Source organism: Cornus florida, unplaced genomic scaffold, assembly GCF_030987335.1.
Source record: "Cornus florida cultivar Cherokee Brave unplaced genomic scaffold, ASM3098733v1 CherokeeBrave_3.0.0_Hap2_Chr11, whole genome shotgun sequence".
In the NCBI taxonomy this organism is placed as follows: domain Eukaryota; kingdom Viridiplantae; phylum Streptophyta; class Magnoliopsida; order Cornales; family Cornaceae; genus Cornus; species Cornus florida.
This window is the reverse complement of record NW_026775581.1, coordinates 30,766,865-30,771,707: the sequence shown is the minus strand read 5'-3', so window position 1 is coordinate 30,771,707 and position 4,843 is coordinate 30,766,865. Positions and strand designations below refer to the sequence as shown.

Here is a 4,843-nt window from a genome sequence, read left to right as displayed (position 1 = left end):
ACTTAAGAGATTCAAATCTAAAAATCCCTTAATCAATGCAAATCAACTTTCATTGTATAAATTACAAACCAATAATCTATTTTTAATAAAAAATCATGTAATGACCCGGTCATTTTCTTCCTTTTCCCTTTTTCTTCAAATTTTGCGGATAAATTTTTTTTTTTTTTAATTATCTTTTCCTTTTCGGGTTCGATTTCTCGCCTCTTAGTATCGTCTCGAGTGCTCGGAAATGGTTTCTGAGACTCTTTCCTTTGGATTGACAACTTCCTTTGAGGACCGAGTCATTTCCACATTTTTTTGTTTTTTGACACTATTCATTTTTCGTCTTTTTCTTATTTCGTCCTCTTCTCGTTTTTCACTTTTACTTACATAACCTCATTTTTTGTGCTCGGATTTGATTTCGGTTTTGCATACATTCATGAAATTTAAATTCCATGACATCTACATTTTTATTTTTGTAGAAATGCATATTAAATCCTTACTTTCTTTGTAAAAGTCATGAAAACAAGACTTTTTGCAATTATCCATAACTTGAGGGGTTTTTGGGTAATTAAGTAAAGTAATTATTTTTCGTCTTAGGGACTATTTTACAAATTAAATTGGAAGATATTTTCAAAAAGGACCTTTTTGCAATTTTCGAAAAATGTGACAAGTGTCACATTCCTATGGTGCCACTTGTTGATTTTGTGGTGGAACCACTTGGAGGTTTAATCTCATAACACATGGAGATTGGAGATTCACCCACTTGTTGTCCTAGGATTGGTGCACTTGTTGGCATGGATGGTTGACAAGTGTAGGGTTAATATTTAATCTTGGAAGCTTACTTGGATTCATGACAAGTGTAGGACTCACCTTTAGTCTTGCATTAGTGTGTGTGTAAGAGGTAGTGCAAGAGCACCTAGTGAGTGGAGAAGCCCACCAATTTAGCTTAGGGTTTACACATTTTAATTCATTCATCACTTTCCTCTCAAGAACCCTAAGGAAGCCACCATTGGAGAAAAGCTTGACTAGTAGCTTTGACTTCATTTTTGGTGCCCTTTCACTCACCCTAGAACTTTGAACTTGGAATACTTTTTGTTCCCCTCATCTTCCTCTTCAAAACCCTTGAAGGATCTAGCCTAACTCCTAGTTTTGCTTTGGTGTCTAGAGGTTCAATTTTCTAGTGAGGTATTGATCTATTATTTTGAAGTATTTTTATGTCATTATTGAGTGTTTTACATGCATGGAAGAGAAGGACTGTATTTTTCCCTTAAACTGTTTTAACTTGAAATTAATCTTGTCAAATTAAATATAGAATATGAAAATATACTCAATTAGCTTTCATTTAGTTTTGGTTTCATGCAATTTGGATTTAAAATGAATTAGTTATGAATTTTTGAAGTTGCAAGCTAGTTGTTGAAAATTTGAAGCTTTTCCTTTTTGGTTCGGAAATGAATTTTTTATATGGAGTTGTGTTACTTCAATTGCCTTGAAATTTTTACTGAAACTTCCCCCATGGGTTTTACACAACTCAAAATTTTTTCACGATTTTAGAGCATTTCTAAATTTTTTTAAAAATCCGAAACTATCTGCTGTCCATGTTTTTATTGCAGCTGGAAAACATATTTTTAGATGATTTATTTCACTAACCTTTTGACATTGGATCATGGCTTAAATTTTCAGTTTTACACTCTCATATGTTTACTTCCAAAGTAAATTAGGTTTGCCCAATTTGGATGTCAAATGAATTTTTCATGAATTTTCAAAGTTGGAAGCTACAGGCTGAAAATGTGTTTTTTGGGCAGAATTTGTTTCAAAGTTGTAGGGCAAAACTTTTTAATTGGGAAAATATTTTGTTAAACTAAATTGATATTATCAAATTAAAGTGTTTAAGCTTTCATTGGGCTTTGGATTCATTCAATTTGGGTTAGCATTGAATTTTTTATGAATTTTACAAGTTGAAGGTAGCAAGCTGAAAAATCTGTTTTGCGGACCGAAAATTTGGGGCAATTCATTTCGGTGGTAATTGGGATTTTCATTCCAATTGAGGCAGGGGATATTTTAGGATTATTTGTGTATTGTATTGTGTGTTTGCCATGATTATACAACATATATGTATGCCTTGTATCAAATCTAAAAAGTTAGTAATTTTTATTTCTTTGTATAAGATTTAAAGTTTATGATAATGTATAACTTTGATTTGAATTGTAACATGCTAGGAAATTATGCTTAGATGTATTGGTTAACATATATTACATTTGGATCATTTGATTAAGAATTACAACTTTTATTTAATATTTATCTTTAGTGAAAGTTTAATTCACATGGTTGTATCAAGCATTAAATCAAGTTGTAATGTGGTATTTAAATAGGTCTTGGCATGTTCTCTAACATAGATTAAATTCAGGGCATTTGGAATTGTTTAAAAATCTAGAGGAAATTAATTAATTAGCTTGATTAATTTTGTTTTAAGTATTTTAATCACTTAACTTGTCATTTGATATTATAAATATAATGACCATGACATGTCTTTCAATATATATTAAATTGAGGTTATTTGGATTAACTTGGAATTTAGAGAATTTAACTATTTATGTTTAATTAAATTCTACTTTATTACTCCATGGATTTAATTGCATTTTGGAAGTTATTTCTATATTTAAATCATAGATTTGGATTTGATGTATGTTCACTTGATTACTTTTGAGTATTGGATAACATAGTTGTTACTTTTCTATTCATGAGAATATGTTTTTATTTATTGAATATATTGTTGCTATGTGTAAGGAATTGCACACTTTGTATTTGACATCTTACATGCAATTGTAGTTGTGAATTTTGAGTATGTATTGTATAAGTTTCCAAAATTTGGATTGTGCTTGGTAAATAGTTGATATCTTGTATATACATGTTGATATATATACGTTGTTGCACAATTTGTTGATTTTGGAAACTTGGGGATATCGTTGTTTGGCTACCGCTAGGACTTGGTTCTAGTACGGGGGATTGTCCCTCTATATAGTCTAGTACGCACATAGGGAGATTACCCATGGGCTAGTAACCCTAAAGTAACTATGTTGTCGGTCTGATCCGGCGTGGCGTCCGAATATCCATTTTATTTGATTTCGTATTTCATTTCAAGTTGATAACTAGATGATATCGTAACTTGTTGTTCCTTATTTGATTTCCTATTTTGCGCTTAAGATGTAACTTTGTGAAAGCATGCTTCATGCGTTGTATTGGAAGTTCCATTGTTAGTTAAATTACATCGATATCATAATTTATGTTTTGATGTTCAAATGTAGTTTATGAATGACCTTATAGATTCATTTTGAACATAGACGTTAGATGGCATGACCCACACTTGTTGTTTTCGTAATTTTGGATTTTAAGTTGAAGACTTTGAGAATCTATATCTTGTTGCCTTGTATAACATGTTTCCATGTTGTTTGAATTGCATGAACAATGTGATATGATAGAAATGATCTAGGTAGCTTAGGATGCTCCCTGGGTCTCATCTTGATATAGACGTTAGGTGGCATGAGCCCCTTTAACATGTTTCATCATAAGGTGATAAAATTGTAAAATTTTAGGTCGATGCATGCTCATCTCCTACGAGTAGCTTTATGTTACTCACCCCTACGATACTGGGGCATATTTCAGGTATAGGACTCAGGATTTGAAGATTCCATTGCTCCTTGGATGGCTTACAATTTCTATGTTTTTATTTTATGCAAGTGTTAGCATAAGATGCATCTTTGTAGCCCTATTTGTTTAAACTTGTATTCGTTGATTCGTATATGTAAAGTGTACGTAAGTGCACTCTTTTCAATGTATTTAACATGTATGAGATGAGGCCGGAGGTCAATGACATGTATCTCGTTTTCTATGCACTTTTGTTTTCAAAGTTTATTATGAAAATATTGGAAAATGTTAAGTAATTGCTTCATAACTTTCGCATCGGGTGTTGGAATTTCATATCTTTTCTGCCCGGACTCAGAATCAGACGATTCTTGAGTCTAATTTTGTTCATTTTTCATTTTCCTTCCAATGGTGTGCACGGTAGCACCCTTTTCAGTGAGAAATGAGCATTTTGCCCTTAGTTCATCTCTTTTCGGGTTAGGCATTCTTGCTTCATTTGCTTGACTCATTTGAGTTCTGTGACTTCATGGAGAGTCACTTTGGAGTCTTAGGGATGACATACATCTCTTGAGGTCAATTGGCTTCTTTCGCTTCCGCATTTCGGGTCCGTTATCGGGTCAACTTCCGGTTCATCACAAACGCACCGGGTTGAGAAATCCGGGTCGTTACAAATCATGTGTCCAAATTTACATTCAAAGATTGATTATAAATTCAGTGGAAGAATTTTCTTAGATATATCATGAATACTATAATTAGAAACTCAAAACCCTAACCAAACCCTAACAAGTGATCCATTGGTAACAAAATTTTCTTTTAAAACACAAGCCATGATCACTAAATTTCTTAGGACTCAGTTTGAAGATGAAGTCTTTTTGGAAACTCGTTCCATGGACTCAACAGGCACATAATTGATCAAATCGGATTTTTTAATCCACACAGTTCTCAATCTCATTTCTTGAAATTCTCTATCTTTATTTACCTCTTTCTTAGGCAAATTTTCAGCTCTAGAAATCTTAGGTGTCACAACATTCTTTTTCTTCCTAGAATGCACATTTTTCTTAACATGAGAATTTTGAGAATGAATTTTAGAAAAGTCTTTCTTTTTCCTGTGAAGGCATGAGTTATACTTATGTCCATTCCTTCCACAAAAAGTGCAATGCAACAATTTAGGTACATAAGATATATCAGAATGTGATGCATCAGGTAAACATGGTTTAGACAT

General features: G+C 32.4%; 1 long non-coding RNA gene across 2 annotated transcripts; it reads left to right on the top strand.

The window, feature by feature from the left end:
• Nucleotides 1-886: 886 nt before the first annotated feature.
• On the top strand, nucleotides 887-3,872 carry LOC132285626 (uncharacterized). Of its 2 annotated transcripts, none has more exons than XR_009472581.1 (2): nucleotides 887-1,167; nucleotides 3,643-3,872. It is a non-coding gene; the product is annotated as an uncharacterized LOC132285626 (long non-coding RNA). The 2 variants fall into 2 exon arrangements; XR_009472582.1 differs by having other exon boundaries at nucleotides 1,938-3,872.
• Nucleotides 3,873-4,843: the final 971 nt, after the last annotated feature.